Source organism: Aulostomus chinensis, chromosome 4 (genome assembly GCF_037954235.1).
Source record: "Aulostomus chinensis isolate RoL2024-O1b breed Wild chromosome 4, RoL_Achi_v1.0, whole genome shotgun sequence".
Lineage (NCBI taxonomy): Eukaryota > Metazoa > Chordata > Actinopteri > Syngnathiformes > Aulostomidae > Aulostomus > Aulostomus chinensis.
In genome coordinates, this window is record NC_141323.1 from 605100 (window position 1) to 628226 (window position 23127).

Sequence of the window (23127 nt, forward strand, 5' to 3'; positions counted from 1 at the left end):
GACCAGGAGGGCGGTACACTCTTGGTTTCCAGGCTGGATGAGACAAACTCAGAATCAGGCTTTCAAATAAATTGAAACTTATTTTGGCTTTGGGATTTATTCCTAAACTTTTGTCAAAAATGGCAGCATCTCCATCTCCTCGGCCAGAGCCTTTGAGAAATATGAGTATTAATGTGACTGGGAGGACTGGATTCATTTAGACTAACATACTCATCATCATGCAGCCAGGTTTCAGTAAGACAGAGCAGGTCAATACAATTGTCAGATATCAAATCATTAACCACACAGTCTCTATGTAGTTTTGGGTGGATAACTGCCTGAATGGACACGCAGAGAAACGTGTAAGACGGCAGCTCTGCTTCCTTGTCTGAACTCTGGGTTGTCAGGGTTTTGGTTCTATTATAAACTGGGCCATATTTCTGGAAATGAGAGCAGCTCCGTCCAACGTGGGATGGATGCCATCCCTCCTAATCAGACCAGGTCTCCCCCAGAAAGTTTTCCAATTGTCTGTGAAGCCCACTTGGTTTGCTGGACACCACCTTGACAGCCAGCGGTTTTGAGACGACATGTGGCGAAACATGTTGTCGCTGGTCCGATTAGGCAGGGGTCCAGAGAACACCACGGAGTCCGACATCGTCTTCGCAAATGTACACACTGACTCAATATTAATTTTTGTGACCTCTGACTGGCGTCGTCAGATGTCATTACCGCTGATGTGGATAATGATTTTATCGTATTTACATTTACTTTTAGCCAGCAGTTTTAAATTGGACTCGACGTTGCCCGCTCTGGCCCCTGGAATGCACTTGACTGTGGTTGCCGGTGTCACTAATTTCAAGTTTCTGAGAATGGAACTTCCAATTACCAGAGTAGATTTCTCGGCAGGTGTGTCGCCGACTGGGGAGTACCTATTCGCGACATGAATTGGTGGTTGGTCACTGACAGCAAGCTTCTGCTTCGGACTATGCTTCCTTCGGACAGTCACCCAGCCACCCTGGTTTCCTGGCTGCTCAGGAGCTGCCGGGGGAACACTAGTTGGGGCTAAGCTAAGATGGTCCGCACCAGCTCACGGCGACTGGCTATCTCTAGCGGCTAATTGTTTGGATCCATCGGTGCAGAGCTGCCGCAGGTCCAATTCAACCTCGCTAAGCCTCGCCTCCAACGCTACAAACTACATTTCACACACTTCTCTGTATCACTAAAGGAGGCTGAGGAGTAACTAAACATGTGGCACACTGAGCAACAACTTTAACAAACTTGCGATTCATCCTCAACAGCAGTTGATTCTCAAAATTTTGAAAGTTCAGCCGTGCTCTTCGTGGGGTAAAGATGAGTCCTGCGGTGCTGAACAGTCGTTCACAGGCTGCAGAGGCCAGCAAAGGTGTGTTGAGCTTGACAGACCACTTGCAGATGGCAGGAAATGTCTTCAGTACAGACATCTGATCTGCTGAAAAGGCCAGGAATCCATTCAGTTGTATGGTGCTCTCTGGGTTTACTTGAGAACTCTTCAGGCCAGAGAAGAAGTCTCCTTCATCAGACAAGCTGGATCTGCTGGCATCTCTTGGAGACAAAGGATGTACTAGCTGCTTCTTGATGTCGTCCATCCCTGAAATAGAGGGAATGTAAAAGTAGTGAACCATTAGTACAGTTGAAAGACCATGACCACACTGTTAAACCTACATTGGAACTTTGAGGTCAGTGCAGAGAGTTCTCAAGGCCGACTCTCCTTTATCCTTCAAGATTCTCAGCACCCTCTCTCTCCACAGCCATGAAGAGAGTTCCATCGTGTTGCGTTTGGGCATATCAACTGGACTGAGCAGGCTGCTTCCACAGCTTCAGCGACTTGCCAGGATTTCCCACACTTATTCCAAAGCCCATAACACTTGCTAAAGGCTGAGCGGTACACTCTTTTGTATCCAAAGGAATTTGCTTTTTCCGCATCAACTGTAGAGACCAAATTCAGGAGATGGCAAGCACAACGTTGATGCTTTGGAAGGTCAAACTCAAAGCCATTGTTATCGTTCAGGATTTCTGCCACATGAACAAACAGCACATCCTCCTCCCCCTCCTCGCTGGGACTGGGCTCTGCATCATCACTTGCAATGTGGTGTTCATTGCTGTTTGTGTCCACTGTACCGGCATAAACCTGGAAAGCCTCTAAGAAGTTCAAACTGTTGTCTGTCATTGTCCTGAAAATTTTGTTCCTGATCCCATACTCAGGGTGGATTTCTTTGAGTACGTTCGCTAAAACTTCGAAAGTGTGGGAGCCTCTCAGTCGTCTACAGGCCAGAGCTACTGAGCATCTACATAGACATTCTGGGTCAAGCCAGTGGGCTGTAACGCCAATAAAGCTCTATCTCTGGCTGACCAGCAGTCTGTGGTGGTACTAACATAGTCCACAGCCTCCATGACTCCTGTTCTCATTTTCTTTGCCATATCTTCAATTCTTGAACACAGGTTTGGCCTTGAAAGGATTTTTGCGTAGGCTGAAGTTGGGTGACAAAATCTTTGAAGGCTGGTTTTTCGACAATTGAGAAGGGCATTAAGCCTTCAACAACAAATGTCACAACTGCTTTATCAACTGAGCTTTGCAACACCATGAATCTTGGATTGACCAGTGTGGTCTGGCTGAAACATGTGGAAGGTTCAGATGCCTGTTTTCTTTTTGATGAGGTCAGCCTTTCATATTTTTCAACATGATTTTTATGCACTCTACAAAGAAATTAATGGGAAAAACACAAGAAAACATGTTACTTCAATAATATCAAGGCAGCCCTTTAAGATTTTAACAATGGTTAATACATTTCAACAGACATTTTTCTATTAAATAGTAGTGAGAAAAACAGTTGAATTAAGTTGGGCTTAATAAGGTCAAGCAATCAGGGGCTCGTGTGTGCGAGAACTGTCCTTTAAAAAACTCTTGTAATTTGCAAAACCAGATGATTAGTTTGAGCATTAGCAATTGTCATAAGCATGTATCCATAATTTTTGAGTTTGGTACTTTTGCTGTGCGCGTGTATGCGTGCGTGCGTGTGCAGATACTGATCAGTTGCACATTAATTATTTTTTTTTTGGAACATTTATTAGAACAGGTTCCTTGACAGAGACACACACATCATTCCAAAACCTTATGACAAGGTACTCAATACACAATATTCTTTGCAGGTCTAATTATGTCCACAATAGTAAGAGGGAGAAAAATAAAATAAAATAACATAAAATAAAACAAGGAATAAAAATACCATCCAGCCCAGTTAAATAGAGACAATATTCTCATCTCTCCAAATACATTATAACGGGTGCCCATTTTTCAAGATATAAGTCGGTCTGAAGTCGTAGGGTTGCTGTTATGCGTTCCATGCAGTTCACATCTTTAAGCCTTTGGTACCACTGGTCCAGGGTGGGCGGGTGGGGTTTGAGCCAATTTACTGTGATCATTTTATGTGCAATTAACAGAAGAACCCTTAGCAAAAACACCTGGTTTTTCCCTAAATCAATTATTGATGCTGTACCCAAAGTCAGTTGCTGTGGTTCAATTGGTCTATTTATTTTTAAAATCTCACTTATTTGTCGTGTCACCTCTTCCCAGAATTTTACCAATTTAGGACAGTCCCAGAAGATGTGGGAAAAGTCCCCTGTTATGCCACAACCTCTCCAGCACAGGGGGGAACAGTTGCTGTCGTAACTAGCTATTATCAAAGGAGTTTTAAAATATCTTACTCTTAACTTCCAGCTGAATTCCCTCCAGGCTGGGCTGCTTAAACATTTCTGCCAGGGCACCCAAGAACTCTCCCATTCTCCGTCAGCAATCACGGCATTAGATTCCAGTTTCCACTTAGCTTTCACATCCAGTGTATCCATTGAAGTGTCCATACGTATTCTGCCGTATATGCAAGATATTGTATTTTTAATGTTCATTTTATTCTCAACTGTCTCAATCCAATATTGTTCAAAATTAGATGGAGCTTCTTTAATATTGTCCCACTCTTTGTGTGTCATCAGATAATGCCGAATTTGAAAATATCTAAATAAATCCTTAGAGTCAATACCGTATTTTGCCTGAAGCTGTGAGAAAGCCCTTAGAGTCCTTCCTTCGAATAACTGATTTATTGTGATTAGGCCCTTCCCTGCCCATCTAATGAAACCACAGTCCATTTTTGCCGGCAGAAAGTCACATGCCGTAGTTATTTTTGCTGCTCTCGATAGAGATAGAGGTAAATTCAACAATCGTCTTGTCCTTTCCCAAACCTTTAGTGTATGATTAACATATTCATTTTGTATCCTAAGTTTACGCCTTGCTTTTGAATTTAGAAAGGGAAGAGTTGAAAGCGACACATTTTTTACTGAACCTTGTTCTATATGCACCCATCTTGTGTCCATATCTAATTTCATCCATGAAACCAGTTTTCCAAGTTGTGCTGCCCAGTAGTAGCTTCGGAAATGTGGCAAGGCCAATCCACCTTTTACCCTGGGTGCACAGAGTGTTTTCAATCTCACTCTAGGCCTTTTGTTCTGCTATATAAATTTGGAAATCAGCTTATCCAGTAATGCAAAGGTAGATACAGGAGCGGTGATAGGTAGAGCATTGAACAGAAATAACATTCTTGGCAGAACATTCATCCTGATAGTTTCTATCCTCCCAACTAAGGACAAAGGAAGCACCTCCCATCTTTCCATGTCATTTTTGATCTGAGACATTAGTTTATCATAATTTGCCTTATATAACTGATTTGTGGCATGAGTGAGAATGATTCCCAGGTATCTAAAGCCCCCTTTTGACCACTTGAATTTCACCCGTCCGTCCAGGCATGCCGGCCAACATCCTGTTACCATCATTGCTTCTGATTTCCCCTCATTCACCTTGTACCCTGAAACCTCCCCATAGTCCCTCAGGCATTGCAGAAGAGCCGGTATAGATGACTGTGGATTTCTTATAAACAAAAGTGTCATCCGCGAACAGCGAAATTTTATGCATCTCACCTCCTTCATCCTCTATTCCCTCAATCTGATCATTTCTCCTTATTAATTCAGCAAGCGGTTCGATACACAATGCAAACAAGATAGGCGAGATCGGGTTCCCCTGCCTAACACCTTTTTTAAGATCAAAAAATTGGGAGCAGTACCCATTAACCCTGACCCTTGATATTGGGTCTTTATTCAATGCATTAATCCATTTTATAAATGTCAAATTGAATCCCATTTGTTTCATAGTAAAATTCAAATAAGTCCAGTCCACCCTGTCAAATGCCTTCTCGGCATCGAGGCCGAGAAGCATTGACGGGCGGACAGAATACCTTGCTACTGATTGTACATTTAAAGCTCTTCTAATATTATTTGCTCCCTGCCGACCCGGTATGAAACCTGTCTGGTCTGGGTTAATCAGTTTACCTAAGTATTTCTGCATTCTGTTTGCTAATATGGCACTAATAATCTTTACGTCATTCCCCAACAAACTGATCGGCCTATAGGCACCACAGTCTAATGGATCTTTCCCCTCCTTGTGCACAACCGTTATTATGGCCTCAGACCAACTCTTAGGTGGGTCATTTTCCTGTAAGGCGTAATTAAAGATCTGACAAAGTTTTGGCACAAGCTCCTCCTTAAAGGTCTTATAAAATTCACCTGGTAGACCATCTGTGCCGGGGGATTTGTTGTTTTTTAATGCCTTAATAACATCTTGTATCTCATTTTCTCGAATAGAAGCTATTAATTCGTCCGCCTCAGACACAGAGAGTTTCATTAAATTAAGATTTTTGAACATTTCTTCCAATTTCTTTCTATCTTGTAGTTCTTCTGATGTATCATAAAGTTTTTTATAAAAAATTTGGAATGCCTCAGCTATCTCTTCCGGGTGGGAGACCTCGGTCAAAGAGGAGGGGTGTTTTATCTTAGGGACAATACGGCTTGATTGTTGTTTTCTCAGTTGAAAGGCAAGTAGCCGGCTCGCCCGATTTCCCATTTCATAATACCTTTGGCTTGTGTATCGAAGCGCTCCCTCTGCTTTTCGAGTGAGAAGTTCGTCCAGGGAAGCTTTACTTTCTTGTAATTGTTTAAAAATATTTTTGTCTCTAGTCATTTTGTGTTCGTGTGCTAGTTTTTTAATATCACTTTCCAACTGTTTTTCCCTTTCCATTCTCTGTCTATTTAGTCTAATTGCAATTTCAATACACTTCCCTCTCAGCACCACCTTTGCCCCGTCCCAAAGAATCGAGGGGGATACTGATCCATTGTCATTAATTTTGAAATATTCATCAATTGTTTGTTTTATTTGTTCTTTTATATTTGGGTCCGTCAACAATGAAATATTTAGTCTCCAGTATTTAAAGTGCCGACCAAAGCCTAAATTTAATTTCAGATAAACAGGACCATGATCAGATAAGGTACTGGGTTCTATAACACACTCTCTAACTTTATACAGGCTCTGTTTTGAAATGCAAATCAAATCAGTTCTTGAATATGACCCATGTACCATGGACAGAAAGGTGAAATCTTTCGTGGTTGGGTTCTCAACCCTCCAAACGTCCACAAGCCCTAGTTCTTCCAACATGTGTTTTGCTGCCTTGGATTTCCTGCTAAGGGGCCCACAATCAGAGGGTAATTTATCCAATTTCACATTTAAAACACAATTAAAGTCACCCCCTAAAATTATAGTGCCTCTTGCTTCCCTTGCCACTACAGATGCCACCTCTTTAAAGAAGGTAGGGTCATCTTCATTAGGGGCATAGATATTCATGATGGTTAGCTCTACTCCACCTATTGTTCCCATAATAAGTATGTATCTACCCTCTTTATCCTTAACTTCTCTCTGAATTGCAAAACTAACGGAATGACTAATTAAAATTGCCACTCCCCTCTTTTTTTTATTCAAACAAAAAGCATAGAATACCTGTGCGACCCAGTCTCTTCTCAGTTTCTTATGTTCTACCTCATTTAAATGAGTTTCCTGTAATAATCCTATTGAGCAATTACATTTCTTCAACTGAGTTAAGATTTTCTTTCTTTTTATAGGATTATTTATTCCTTTAACATCATAACTGACAACCCCTAACTCTGACATAAATCGGCATTCCTTATTTTCATTTTACTCTCCCCAAATTCACCTTTGCATAAAGTACTTGGCCTTGCCATACTAATAACAAAAATCACTTGTGTGGACTTAACCAACATGTCAAGGATATAAGAACTCTTAAAACACAGAACAGAAAAAATAAGATAAGCATATGTGACTTCCAAAAGTCCAGCTGAGCACAGAAATCTGTCCAGCCCCTGTTGTAATATAGGCAGAGGGTTGTGACTTAAGATTCCCTCTGGGTAAGGTGCACTAAGTGCTATCCAAACCACAGACCAAAGAATAAAACAAAATCCTTGGTGAGGCGGTGATCCCATCTCAGGTCTCATTATAAAAAAAAACAGTAATAATAAAAATAATGACAGAGTTAACTCCCCTATCTTCTCAATAACATTGCTATAAGTTTCACTTAACTTTAGCAGGTTCAGCTGTTTCAGCTATAAGCAGTGATACACACAGAACCTTAAAATTGTTGGTAACAACCGCATCTGAATATATTAACGTTACCTGAGCACAGTACTTATCATTTTAGTCCAGCAAAACAGCCCGCAGGTCCGCGGCAGACAGTGATGTGTCCTTTCTTTCTCTCTTCCCACCATCCTGTCTTTGCCACGTCTCCCTTGAGAGTTCCCATTCCAGCCTCTCCCTCTCGCTAACCTGCATCTCGATGCCCAGCTTCTTCAACGTTGGCGCAGCCTCCACCAGCGTAGGAAATGTTTTCACTCCCGACTCCAAGTTGATTCTCAGCTGCGCTGGGTAGCGACACTTTGCCTGGATTTCCTTCTCCTTCAGCTGCTTTATCACTCCCCGGACTCGCGCTCTCTTCCTCTGCACTTCTGGTGAATAATCCTGGTCGAAGTAAATCACTCCTTCTTGGAACTTCACTTGTTTTTGGGCCCACGCTTGTCGCAGCACTGCTTCCTTTACCGTGTAATCGAGAAACCTCACGATGATGGAGCGTGGAGGCGCTAATCTGGCGGGCTTTAGTCCCAGTGATCTGTGTGCCCTCTCAATTTTTACGTTTAGCTCAGGCGGAAGTTGTAGCACAGTCTCAAGTAAGTTCTTCACAAAACCAATCATGTCATCTTTCTCACTTTCTTCGGGGACTTGGTAAATTCTCAAATTGTTGCGGCGCATCCGATTCTGTAAATCATCACACATGTTGGTCAGAGCCGCCTCACGTTTCAACAGGTGCCGTAGCATCCTCTCATGGCGCTGGCCTGTGTCCTCTGTCAGGCCTACCCTCGTCTCCGCCTCCTCGGTTCTCCGCTCTAACTTCTCCATCCTCTGGTTCAAATCCGTGACTGACACTTCCAGTCTAGTTAATGCTGCTTTAGTGTCTGCAAACACTTGCTTATTTTCCTTCCTCAACTCTTTTAGCTCTCGAAGTATGTTCTCCATGCTCCTTTCTTCCACCTTTTCACTCGCCTGGCTTAGGGAAGATGGCGGCCGATTTTTTCCTTTTGCTTCTTCTTGCTGTTTTTGCTGCTTTCCTGCGTTCCGTGTATCTCTGACCGTGCTCATATTAGTCTGTAGTATTTCATGTTCACTCTTTTTCCGTTAAACTGTCATATTAGTTTTACAAACAGCCGAACCCCACCAATTTCCAAGGGAGCCTACACTCCGTGCGTGTGTCTCAGTACATGGCGTCACCGGAAGTCCGCACATTAATTTTTTACTGACAAATACAGCCACACGACAGTTACTCTAACGTGCACCTTAAGGTTCGATGGTGAGTTGTTGAACACCATCAATACCTTGTGTTTCTGTAAACACAGGAGGCACTTCATTCGGTATGAAGAGTCTTCCTTCCCTGCGTACTCAAACATTGATTGCAAATAAGTCCACGGATGCGTATCAGCTTCAGCTTCAGCTGTTGAAGCTGAAGTGCATTCTCTGTCCATGTCCAATGTGTTGGAGGAGCAGGAAGCCATGCGGAATTTCTCCTGTCCCTGTGCAGCGTGCGTTGTCCAAGCATGTCCGGTTTGTTAGCAGTGATGAAAAAACCCACCCCTTTTTATTCAGTCCTCTACGCCCAATCAAATATCTAGATTTTGATTTATAGCAAGTAATATGTTGTGTGATTTCAGTGTATTAGAATAAAAGTACGATTTTTTTTCTTAAAATATAAAACAGATTAAAAGTAAAAGTACAGGGGGTAAAAAGTATACAGTAAATAAAAGTACAAATTCTCAAAATATTAATTACAGTAACAAAGTAATTGTACCTTGTTACTTTACAACACTGATTAACACCCAACAGTTCTCCTTGAGCAAGCACATCCTGCAACAGCGGAAGTCGAGCAGATCCAGGCTCAATGGGGACGGCCTTCTGCTTTGACTGGTTGGGGCAAAGAGATCAGGAGAGTGGGGTAGAGACAGATAACGGAGGAAGACACGTATACAGAAGGAAAGAGAGAAAGAGAAGCGACTGATGGACAGACAGGGACGTGAGCAGGTGGGGCTATTGTTCATACTTAGAACTCAATATAATGAGACAACATATGATAAAGACTGCAAATCTAAGGGGCTAAAATAAAATTATGATAAAGGGGAAAAACCAGGTGGATTCCTTCCATAAACTATAACTTATTATGGAATCAGCATTCAAATCTATAGAAATTTGGATTTTTTCCCAATCTCTATAATAAGGAGAATAAGTGTGACAAAAATGTCCATATATACCTAAATTTTTATATCTATTTTAGAGTATCCTTTTGGCACCTCTGGAAGGAATGTTTCGAAAATTTATCGAGAGAGTGAATGTGGTGGGTTCGGAGCAACGCACCCCCGCAGAGATTTTAAAAAAAGTGGTAGGACATCAAGGTGGAGCGGCGTACAGCTGCCCCCCGGAGGAGTGCCAGCCAGACAGATGGGGGTCAGGGAGAGAGGCCCTGACAGAATTTGGTCAGCAGGTGGTGGCAGTCATGGGCAGCACCTCTGTGGGGAGGATTGTCACCGCCACCTACGCTGACTCCAAGAGTCAGATGATTGGTGGTTGATGGAGTGGAAATCCTTACGATTAACGTAAGCATATTCCTCATGGGACGGCGCTTTTATTGCAACATGAGTGCAGCCAATGACTCCAATTACATTCGAGAATCCGGCTATTGCTGCAAATTGTGCTTTAATATTGGCCTGTTCAACCACACTATAAGGGAATTTAATGTACCTGCGGGAGAGGGGGATGATCAGGTCCACCACCAAGGGCACGGCCTGGCTGAAGGTCGACTGGCTCACACCAGAACGGTCTGCCATCTCCCGCTGGAAAGAGCCAGTGGCCAAGAAGCCGAGCGTGCTCAGCACCAGTGTCGGCACTGGCACAGCTCAGCTCCTGGCGGTTCTCCACTGGAGTGCCAGTCGCAGCTCCTCACAAATTTGCAGGAGGATGGCCCGCGGTAGCCGGAACCGGCTCATCAGCCACTCGTCAGAATTGTGGAGCAAGTTCTCCCGCTCCCTGAAATGCCCTGAAATTTTGTATATGTGCTACTTTATCCGCTTATACTTTATACCACTCTGTGGACAATCTCTATAAAGTCACAGGCGCATACAGCTGCAAGAGGAAAACCGCCCACTGGCCCCTTGTCATATTCCACAAAATCATTGACCTATCCATGTACAATGCATTGGTGATTTGGAGTGAGCTAAACCCAACCTGGTGGGCAAGCAAGAGGAAGTGGAAGAGGTTCTTTTTGGAGGAGATTGGAAAGGCCCTTGTGGCTTCTTTCATGCAAAAATGACAACGCCTCCCCACACAGATGCCTCAGTAGCATTCGTGAGGGCAGCACAGCAATCTGAGCCTGGCCCTGCTCAAGAAGCATCCACGGTGGTGCAGTGGTTAGCGCTGTTGCCTCACAGCAAGAAGGTTCTGGGTTTGAATCCTGGCTCTGGATCTTTCTGTGTGGAGTCTGCATGTTCTACCTGTGCCTGCGTGGATTCTCTCTGGGTACTTCAGCTTCTTCCCACCGTCCAAAGACATGCAATTGGGGATTAGGCTAATTGATACTGTAAATTGACTGTAGGTGTGACTGTGAGTGTGAATGGTTGTCTGTCTATATGTGTTGTCCCTGTAATGGACTGGTGATCTGTCCTGGTGAACCCTGCCTCTCACCTGAAAGCTGCTGAGATAGGCTCCACCCTCCACCACCCACCACCCTTAACAGGAATAAGTGGAAGAAAATGGATGGAATAAAATAAATTCAAATTATTATGACTTTTTATTACATGAAATTATCCTGTGTAATAGATACTCTTGTCCAAAATATATATTTCACCAATCATGAGTGGTGTTAAAACTTAAAAAAATACACTTTCCCTGTCTTTTGAAACATTCAGTAAGGACTAAATCATTTTTGAAGTAGCACAGGTCATTTAAACATTATGAATAGCTTTGGGGTTATAACTTTACTGAAAATACTTGCTACAAGGGCAATTCTTGGGCCAGGTCAATTTTGACCCAGACCATGCTGTGAAGGTAAGGGATTTGAACAGTATGTGAGGGTTAAGTAATGGCAACAGGTGTTTGTGTTGTGTTCATGGCTTTTTTGTGCTCGATGTATGTGCAATTGTTAAATGTCAGTTACAAAACATCGCTACACAGTGTCATCAACGGACCAAAGTGCAGTCAATGCAAGAATTGGCTTTCCACCAACTTCTTCGGCACCTCCGGAGTTGGCATGAAACAGTGCAAGAATTGATGAACTTTTCGCATTGATACACCTGAACGTGAGTGCTGATTGAGTTTTTCGTGCATAAACAGCGTTGATACATGAGGCCCCAGGTCCGTTAGTGACTCCCAGTATGTTTAAAAAAAACAGACTGGGAGGTAGAGCCTTCAGTTACCGGGTTCCTTGACTGTGGAACCAGCTCTCTCCATGGGTCAGAGAGGCAGACACACATACTACATTTAAGTCTAGGTTTAAGACCTTCCTCTATAACAGAGCTTTCAGTTAGGGCTGGTTCAGGTAGCGCTGAACCATTTTATACCCATGCTGATACAGGCTTAGGCTGCTGGGGGACACATCTGGTTACATGGATCCCTCCCTAACCCCCTTTTACCCTGCTGTTACACCGGCCTGCACTCCAGTAACTGCCTGAATGGATGCACAGAGAAGTGTGTAGGACGGCAGCTCTGCTTCCTGGTCTGAACTCTGGGTTGTCAGGGTTTTGGTTCTCTTATAAACAGTGCCATAATTCTAGAAATGAGAGCAGCTCCATCCAACGTGGGATGAATGCCATCTCTCCTAATCAGACCAGGTCTCTCTCAGAAAGTTTTCCAATTATCTATGAAGCCCACTTGGTTTGCTGGGCACCACCCCGACAGCCAGGGGTTGAACAACAACATGCGGCTAAACATATCTTCACTGGTCCGATTAGGCAGGGTCCAGAGAACACTACGGTATCCAACATTTTCTTTGCGAATGTACATACGACTCAATATTAATTTTTGTGACCTCCGACTGGCGTAGTCAGATGTCATTACTGACAACGTGAATAATGATTTTATCATTGGGACAGTATTAGTACTTTTTAATAATAACTTTTTGTACTATGGATTTTACTGTCACAAATTATGATTTTAATTTTCCTATCCTGTAAAATGTCTGTGTTGCCACCAATTGGAGTACACTGGAGTGGTGCCTGCCACACACTGCCCTATCAACTCAGCTCACCTGACATCTTTACCACCTAAACCTATTACAAAGTCTAGGGATGAAACCACTGGAGTTCCATGTAATCATTACTCTCTATAGCTTCATTATCAGTCTGACTGACAATGCTGACCAAATTTAAATTATGAATAAACCATATGCATAGATCAAATGTCTATTTTTATGGAATTTGCGGATACCAGTGATTGTGACAATGATATTTTAAAGATGTGAGTCTTAAGTCTGACTACTATTGCCTCTATCTACATTCAACAGAAGGTGCCCAGTTTCAGTGAATGGTACTCCACTATTGACACGCTTTTGTTTGCCAGAAAATGTTTTAAGAAGCTGGCCAACACTATCATCCACATTCTCACATCACTTTCCCAACTAGAGAGAAGGGATTTCAACATCTGAGAGGTTGCTATTCAAGGACAAACAACTCAGTTTTCAACACCTCAGTTTGCTCCAGACTTGTATGAGCTCAAGGACAGGGGATGGATGAAAATACTGTGATAAACCTCTCTTTAGGTATAAATAGTAACGGTATAGAAACACACCCACTTACAACGAGGTATGAAAAAAATACATTATTTATACACAGTTCATTTAAGACAACAGCACAATCAATGCAGGCAGAGTAGGCACTGGCCCAACAGTTCAAACCCCCTCAGACAACCAGCCAGCTACCCCCGTTAATCGGCCACCCTGGGTCACACACACTTCAAACCACCCCACATGAGTTTATTCCACTGCACACATTGACATAATGACATGCAGTATCAAAGGCAATAAACCAAACGCATTGGGCTTTATGCAATCAGAAAAGTCACACACTGGATTTCACCTCTACTCAGTAAATCAGATTTCACACCATTATGGGGCTCTTGCCAAAACAACTGGGATAACCGGCATGTATTACCCCTCTTGCCAATTAACTAACTTCCTACCAGCGCCCCCCCCCCCAATTCCCACACTGAGTCGCACTGTTGAGGGCTTTCAAAATACACTAAAAATTGGCAATCACATCTGGAAACCAAAGCAAACAAATACAATAACTGACAGGACTACATATAACACTAAACATTTAAATATAGAATATTTAAAACAACCACTTAACTGGCACTCGAGACCCTCCCCCGGGGTCTAGGCTTGAGGTACTGGTCCGACGGCCTGTCTGCAGCGGGAGGCCGTGGGGAACGTCAGTCCAGCGCTGGAACACCGAGCGGCTGACAACGTGTCAGACGCCTGCACACCAAAGCTGGGAAGCAGGGAAGCACTCCTAATCCCCGGTCCCTAACTAACCTCCACCCTATCACAGGAACCGCTCCACCTATCTGACTATCTTCGCAGCTGGCAGCCCTAAGTGGCTACGATCGGCATCCACCCCGCTCCCGGCCGTGAGCGCATAAAAAGTCAGGCTCGCCGGGCACTTCACTCCCCAGTACACAGCCAGCTCCGCTTCCCAGAACCAAGTGTGACCTACTCGGCTCTGCTATATCAGTTCATCATTGCTGCAATCAAGTCCAGCTGTGTCTGATCAGTTCAGAGTCTCTGCATGCCTCCACAGGTGCGAAGCATTGTCTTTGATTACTCGTCGCCATGGCAACCCACCCCTTCAACCCAAGTCCACTACAATACTATGTGATGGGATTCGAGACTGGTAGAGAGGTCAGCTCCAGGTGGTGGGAGTGGACAAGCATATGTGATGCTCATTAAATGTCAGTCACATTTTAAGTTATTTTGATTATTTATTAATGTTATTTCTGTCCCATGTAAAATGAGAGAGTTTTGTCATTCCGCCAGCAGGGGGCAGTGTCGCGGGCTGCTTCTCCCGGTGAACGCCGGTTCACTTCCTCAGTCTTCACGGAGAAGCTGAAAAGAGCAGACGCATCTCACCGATTGTCTTAATTATCCTGTTTTACAGGTTGGTTGTGTCCTTAAACTGTCCACACTTTAGTTGGATGTCCGAATGTGACATTATGTCTGGTCCCACGATGTCCTGTTTTCTGTTATAAAGAGGCTAAATGTAGCTCTGTGTGTGAGTGTGGATCGCGAGTAGTACAAGATGGCGCCGCTGTATTGTTCCATTGTAAACCACATTGTAGTCCCGGGCTCCAGTACATTGAACATAGCTCAGTTACATAATGTGTTATATATGTATATGTTATATATATATTCATAATGTGTTGAATATGGTATTTACTGCTAAGAAAGAGTTCACATCTGTAACAACTAAAATCTGTTTTTTTTACTTTTATAGCTTATTTTTATCCTCACAGTAAGTGAAGTGAAAGGGACATGGGTCAGCCCATAGATTTTATTTTTATTTTAAGGGATTGTGATTTGCTGTTTTATAAGAAAAGAAGATGTATACCGTGTTACATTGTGACATTTTTTTGTGATATTTTGATATTATGATTTGTCATAAATAAATGAGTCTTCACAGCGAAGCTGAACAGACCAGATGCGTCTCACCGATGGTCTAATTATCCTGTTTTACAGGAAACATTATCTGCATACAGAGTCTCAATCTGAGACCTGTAACACATACCCCCTCACCATTAAGACTTAGCAAGTGTGGTCTGCTGTCCACCCCCCCCCCCCCCTTCTGGCTTGATTTGCATCAGGTGTGGGTCCGTGGTGCTGATTGCGGGGAGGAGCCGCAGGTATTATAGCTGCTCAGATGTTACCTGGTTGAGTTGCTCTCTCATCTCCCTTTGGGCCGGTGTCCATGCGTGGCGTGGCGTTTTGTGTGGCCTGAACAGTGTGACGGTCAGCATGGTTGCTGTGTCGGATCAATCAACCTCTTCCAAAATTGGTGTTGGCCTGCTGGCCACGGCTGTGTAGGACCTGACTTGTCTGCCGCTTTTCCGTGCTGTTTTCTGTAGGTATGTTTACTATAATCAGCAGCTGTAACTCAGCTCGCCAGCTGACCACTGTCTTGTATTTTTCTGTTTTCCTCAACAGCGTTTCACTGCGGCCCGCTCCTCCTCCTCCCCGTCGGTGGTTGTGCTGATGCTCCGTGTGGTAGGTGGCCTGAAACCAGGCTACCCCGTTTCCCATTATGAATATTCAGCATGTTAATTAGGGCCTGAGCCAGTCCCTGGCGAAGACCCTATTATGTTTCGAAGTCACACTCGCCACTTCAAAAGTTAATTTGACCCCCTAAACATGCATGAAAACTCACCAAATTTGGTAAGCACATCGGGTGCGGCGAAAAATTCGATAATTAAAAAAAAAGAGGCGCTCTACTCAATAGCGCCACCTACATACACAAAAAACCACGCCACAGCCTGTAGGAATGTCCTACAGACATGGGACAAACACCATTGAACTCGTCTCATCAAGACGGATAAATCATACACTCACACCCCTGACCTAACTGTAACAGGATGTCCACAATTTGGACACGAATGTCTAATTTTGGACAATTTTGCGCCCCGAACAAAATCTATCTCCTCCTAAACCGTAAATGCCAGGGCTTCCAAACTTTCACACATTACTCTCCCAACTGTGCTGATTAAAAGTTGTTCAAGGTTAATATACTACGCGCTCGGTTTGGATTTTATGAGCCGTCAAAGTGGGGGAGACACTTTTCGCCTTACAATGGAAGTCTATGGGCAGAGCGTGTCCTCTCAGGGTACATACTCTCAAACAAATGCTTCTCACATCTACACCATACATTCCACAGCTTTTAAAAACACACCACTGTATTCCTGACAAAAATCCCTACAAAAATATGGTATTTTGTGTGACTTTTGACCAACGTATGCCGAGTTATTCACCTTTTACACACTACATTTCTCTGAATCCTCCACTCTCTCCACTCCAGCACAGATCAGACACAGTGCAGCGGGGGAGGGGTTCTTAATGAGCCAGCTGGCAGCTCTGCTCTCAGCTCTGCTCTCAGCTCTGACAGAGATGGCAGAGAGCGAGCAGAGAAGGGAGGGGCTCTTAAAGGGCCGGCTCTCAGCTCTGCTCTCACACTGTGCAGCGAACTGAGGCTCGTATGTCCTAAACTACAAAGCCTAGGGATTTGCCGATTACACCGTTGGATTCGGGCCGGTGTCAAGGACGCGGCCGTAGGCCGCGCAGGGGCTCAGGCCCTAACAACGCTGCTTGCAGCTTTAATTGTTGTTTATGTGTGCGTGCTTCGCAGGCACGTCTTGGCCTGGCTGTGCGCTGTGGTGCTCCACTCATCGGGACTCTGTGCTTCGAGACAGCCAGAGAAGACAGCAGTAGTCATCCACATCCGATCGTGACTACGAAATCGCCACAGTCTTGGTTTTACCTTCATGTTTATTTTTAATCCCCTTCAGCGACCTGCTATATGTTGAGAACTCCCATTCATGCTTGTATGCTTGCACACGTGACTCAGGTCTGCTCCAATCACAGTGGGCGGCTCTGATTAATTTCCCTTAGTCGTGTTTTGGTTGGTTTATTGCACGGTTCCTTTTTTTTGAGTGTATTATAATTTGATTTGCTTTCTTGTGTTTTAACAAGTTCATTTTTGATTGGTTTATTTGGTTGCTATGTTTTGATTGTTTCTTTGAGCCTACCACTTATGTATGGACTCACTTTATTAGTGAGTCTGTGGTTAAAGTATGCAGCTGATGGATTTTGTCTTTTACCAAACAATTGAGAGAAAATAAAGAATATTTTTACACTACAAAAATCCACGTCTGTCTGAGTGCATCCGGACCTGCGTCCCTCATTAAATTCCTGGAGCTAAATTTCCCCCAGGTGGCGTTGTTGTGCAAGCGTAAAAGGAATCTAGAGCTTAATCCATTCCTTCACCTTCACCCCCCCTCCCTCGCAATGCCACACAAGGGAGTGCCTCAAGGCTGTCTGTTGGCCACTCTTGCATTCCCTCTATACTCCAAACTCCTCTGAAACATAGGCTTCAAAAATCATTGTAAACTTAACCTGAATATTTCAAAACTGAGGTCATAGTAGATTCAAGAGAAGGGTAGACCATTTACCACCCTGTCACTACCAATGGTACAGCGGTGGGGATTGTGGTCACCTGGAAATGCACGTTCACAAGGATGACTTGGCAAGCCACACCACCACTAATGTAAAAATAGCCCATCAGCATCTGGATGCTTGTGGATGCCTAAATACGTTTGGCCTGAGGCCCCAAACCATGAAGCACCATCTGATAGGGCTGCTGCACCAGCTAACACACTTATAGCAGTTGTACAATCAGCAGGGACAGGATTTAGAGCCGTCTCAACCCCCACTCCAACCCCACTGGCCTCTTAACTACAGAGATAGGTGACCTATCATCTCCTTTCCCCTCTTGTCCACCCTCACCACTCCTGACCCTGATGAACTCCTAAGAGGGCTCAATCCACATATCACCTCATCACCTCATAAATGCATGAAAGACTGGCATAGGGTGCATGTTGGATTGGCACAGAAGCATAGCTTTGCACTTCTCTTCACCAGCTACCTCTCGGCAACCCATCCAAAACTTTTAGCCACTTCAGTTCCTGTTGCCCCTTTTGGTAAACAATTGATTTCCTCCTTAGATGCTCCTGTTGAGCTGCTGCTTCGCTCAAATTCCTAATCCTCCAAGGCAATGATATCAACCTTGCTTCCTTTGTCCTACCATCTCCAGAGTCAGATAAACATTTTGCTGGCAACAAAACATTTCTTGGTTTTCCACTTTAACACGACTGGACTGGTCCTGTCTAGACATGTAACTCCTCATTCTCCACATTGATGGTCACCACCGCATCTCACGCTCACTTTGTCTCTCAGTGGGTAATTCATCAAGTTCCCTCCTGAATATCGATTCATGGTATGGCAGCACAGTATTAAAGATTCTTGAGAAGACGTGCTATTCAGTAGTAATTGCCAGATCTACAATAACTTTAACAAAGGGCTATACTTATCAACACCGCCATTGTACTCAGAGACGGTATGCAGTTACCACCACAAACTTCATCTGAATTTGTGTACCCTAAGTGCTTTCATCAAGCACCTTGGAATGCAAACCAAGCTCTTCCAGCAAAACCAGCACCTGCCATAGTGTGAACAACTCATCCCAGATGGTGCATTTTCTCTCCAATATAATTCTGTCAATAATGTTATTAAATCAAAATTGCTGGCTACATAGTCTGACTTGGCAAAACTGATTTAAGACCCATTCAAAGTCATGCCAATCCATGCATCTTAGTGGATTTTTTTTGGAGTAATATGGGAAAACCAGTTTCATTTTGCCACCAGTCCACCTAACATTTGGCAGTTGTTTATTTTGCTGTTTATTTTTAACACCCTTTGAGAAGAGCTATGATCCTGCTTAACAAGATCCAATTCCTTCCCTCTCCAACAATCAGTCACAAAATGCAACCTCATTCCATTTCTTGGCAACTTTGCATTTTACCTAAGGACAGATCATTCATCTCCAGACTACTCAATGTACCTTCAAGTTAGGATTTCTTTCTTGACACCATTATTTTAGGTGAGGGTCATTTGACTGATCTGGCTTTCTGGAAAGCCTTGCTGAACAGCTGGAATGGTATGTCATCATTGGTATCAGCAGCTGTTCAAAAGTGGCACTCTCTGTCATCATTCCTCTTGATTCTCTCACAGGCACCCACTATCACCAAAACTCCACCATCTAGCAGGGGATTCAAGACTCCTTGCCCTGGCAGACTCAGACACTCTCCTGCAGAGTGTTCTGCCAGGATCTGCTCCAGCCTAAATTGCATGGTTCATGAAGACTGAGTCTGGGCCAAAACCTTCATCTTATTAGTGTCATTGCTTAGCCTTGTGGTGAAGTCTAGGTGAATTACACTTAAATTATTTAACTGGCAGTCTTTACTAATTTACTCAGAGAGTTTTTCTATCTATCCATCCATCCATTTTCCATACCGCTTATCTGTTAAGGGTTGTGGGGGGCTGGAGTGTGTGTGTGTGTGTGTGTGTGTGTGTGTGTGTGTGCGTGTGTGTGTGCGTGTGCACACAGCAGTGTTGGGCAGAAGTGGCGTCACTAATGCCAATCAACTACACTACTCATTTGTCCTTCTGGTAGTTTAGTTGTTTCTCTATTGAATTGCATTTCATAATTTCCGGAGCTTGAGCAGTCGAAGGTTCTGTGATCTTACAGAGCACCTCTGACTCCAATTTTAGAGCTTTCATTTTGATCACGGAATTCTGTCTTTCATCTCTGACTCTCTCACTTTGATCATATTTTCTTGTCTTTATAGTCTTTGTAGTCTTTATAGTCTCCTTCATTGATGTCAGAAGAATATTCTGAATCATTATGATGACACAATTCAGAGAAGGATGTATATGTCAACAGTACAAGTCGTCATTTAACACATCTCAAGCTTGCTCGCGCCTGATCAATAATCCAACTAAGAAGACCACTTTCAGCCTTGTGTTTGAGCAACGTTCCTGATCCCAGAGAAAGATGGCTCCAAGGAGGAAGAAGGAAGCAAAGCTCCGGGAGGCCAAGAGGAGAGCAATGGTGGAGGCTAAGCCAAACGAGCCTGTGAGGGTCCAGTACACCGATGTGTGGAAAAAAGAGTGTGAGGACTTGATGTTCAAGTTGAAGATAGAGAACAGAGAAGTGTATGCCGAGTAGCAGGCCACGAACACTGTGTGGAAGGCTGAGCTTGAGGATATGAAGGCATTCCTGGAGGTCCTTGAGGCCTGGTGGAGGAACGAGGAGCAGGACAAGAAAGCAGAGTGTGATGAGTCGGAGCAGGTCCTGAAGGAAGCTGAGCAGGAAGTGAGCATCACTGATGCTGAGCAATGGGATGAGGATGAAGAGCATGAGCAAGACCAAAGGGTCCTGGAGGCCCAGGAGGGCCTGGAGGGCCACAATTTACACACTGGAGACAAAACTTTAATTGCCACAAGATTATTTTTGACCTCTCAATGTTATGTTTCTGATGCCCTCAATTCCTGATCCTGTGCTCGTTTAGTTTGTATTTGCGCTCTCGTGATTTTGAAAGCTATCTGACGCCATAATATTGCCATTTATTGTTGTATAGTGAAACCAGTGACAATTGTCCAGTTGCTACCTAACAGTATTGTCTTACAGATTCTTAAATTTAATATGTTGATCCTGCAGGAACCCTGCAAACACACCTTTTTCACAGTGATGTACAACTTCCACCAGAAAGAAAAACATGTGCAAGTAGCAGGTAAATTCACTTCAGCTCAGCTCGAGTGAGGAGTCTCGTTTCAGAAGGCGTAGGGAAACCCTTCACCATAGTAATAAAATGTAAGTTATTCAGTCTGATGAGTTTATTTAGGCCTAGCAATCAAATCGATAGCTATAACATCTAAAATTTTCTAAAATAAAAATGATTGCCTCTTCTTCTGTCCTGATTACATAAAACTAGAAGTGTGAGTATCGCTCAGTACCATTCAAGAGGGCCCCTGTGTCATTGAGTTCAGGCAAAGAGGGGACTTCATCCAGCCCGTGTGCTGGGGCAGTTCATATTGCACAATATATGTAACCATAAATATGGATTCAATTGGCCCATTTAAAGGAATTAGGAATGTAATAATAGTAGAAATAATTATTTAATTTAATTTATAGGCTCTTATTTTGAAATACTCAAGAGTACTAAAATAATTAGTGAAGGAGCTGGCTACATTGATCTTACTGAAATTGTGCCGTCCCCGTGGAAACCTGCCTGTGAGGTATTGTTGACGCAACACGCTGCGACGCCGGTTCACAAAAATCCGCTTGCTCAGCTTTGTGCCACTGATTCAACCAGGTCCAATCTGGCAATCTCTCGGCACACTGCTGCGCCATCGGTGAGCAGCAGCGGAGACCGAAAGTATGGATCTGCAGGCAGATTCTGACAACTTCTCCTCCTCCTACTATGCCCATTGTAGGCGCCAGATGCCTGTTATATGCCTAGTTTTGGATTTGCCCCATATTAGGTGTATTTGATATTATTATTTCATAATTATAATTTCATACTGATAAGATATTTGATGTTTATGTAAGTTCATGATTGATATAATTCATAATTTAGGTTAAAAACATATGTACAAGGTTAAAATGTGGACTTAGAATAATTTCAGTAAGTTACTTAGTGGGCCTTTAATCGCTTGAAAATGCTGCGTGAGATGTGCAGAGGGGCACTCTTAGATTGACACGGGAAGAGGGAGGTTGGAGCCTCACGGTTTTCTGACCGTGTCGTCGTACAGCCTTGCAGTGGAGCCTCATTCGCTTTTAATTGACATTTGTGGAATTTTAGGAGGCTTATTTTGTTTGTATTCATTTTTGTTATCCTTTTTGTTTTATAATAAAAGTACAAAAAACATGAAGATTGGTGGAAGATTTTTTCTTTTGGATCCTGGAACACGCGTCAGCCACAGAGCTCCAACTTTCTCAGATTTTAGTTTGGTTTTCCGAAAATACCCTACATCTTTAGTCAGAAAACCCTTCTGCTTTGTGTGGAAAAGGAATTGTAAAGGAAAATGGACTCGTGGAAACTTTGAAAACCGTGGACGGCGTTTATCAAGGCCGGAAGATTAGCCGAGACAAGTGGATGATCATTCTGGTAAGCGGCAGCTTGTTTTGCTTGTCGGAAGTTTGCCATTATGGAAGGAGTTACTGAACAATTAAATAGTGGAAAACGAGAACCGACAATGACCGAGAAAGCCGTCGAAGACAAGCTTCACAGGTTAACTCAGTCAAGGAAAGCTAAGCTAGGCCATCTAACTAGCCAAGTTAACCGGATTGAAACGCTGATGGAATTCGATGATAACGTGGACACGGTCAAACAGAATTTGCAGTCGGAATTTAAAGATGCATTCGGAGAATTGTGTCAGATAAATGATCATCTAAAACAATTAATAAATGAGGAAGAGTTTGAGAAGGACCAAAGGTCGTGGTTTAAACCGAATGCAAGCCGTATGTACGGATTCATCAAAAATGTGAAAACGTGGATTAAAGAAGCTGAGGCTCGCGCTGAACAAGCTAGACGCTATGACGCCGAGATTCGCCCTTCAGACGGTGCATCAGCCATATCGGTTGCATTGAGCAGTAAGGGTAAAAAGGCGCGAGACTGTAGTTGGAAGCAGAGTGTCCAATACTTCTTCTGTTCGCCTTAAGCTTAAAGCAGAGCTGGAAAGAGCAACATTGCTTGCAGAAGCAACAGTCTACAACAAAAGCAGGATCTTGAGCGCCAGGAAGCTGATTTAAAAGCAAAAAGAGAACAATTAGATTTGCAAACGGCTATTGCAGCTTCAGATGCAAAAATAAAAGTTTTAAAGGATTATGAAAACGAACGCTCTTCACATGTGAGCCATGCATCACGCCATTCAATGACAATTGAGTCTGGATATATTCAACTGCCTGTAAGTCGAAATCCAGCCATTGACAATACAAATACACACAGTCAATTCATGCCCCTTCAGCCTCAGC

General features: G+C 43.6%; 1 long non-coding RNA gene and 1 pseudogene across 1 annotated transcript; one reads left to right on the plus strand and one right to left on the minus strand.

Annotated features, from left to right (window-relative positions):
• Window positions 1-382: 382 nt before the first annotated feature.
• LOC147262244 (uncharacterized) lies at window positions 383-2185 on the minus strand (annotated as a pseudogene).
• Window positions 2186-14579: 12394 nt separating this feature from the next.
• LOC147262245 (uncharacterized) lies at window positions 14580-17386 on the plus strand. The gene is made up of 4 exons (XR_015112531.1): window positions 14580-14646; window positions 15350-15606; window positions 15690-15749; window positions 16882-17386. It is a non-coding gene; the product is annotated as an uncharacterized LOC147262245 (long non-coding RNA).
• The last annotated feature ends 5741 nt before the right edge of the window (window positions 17387-23127 follow it).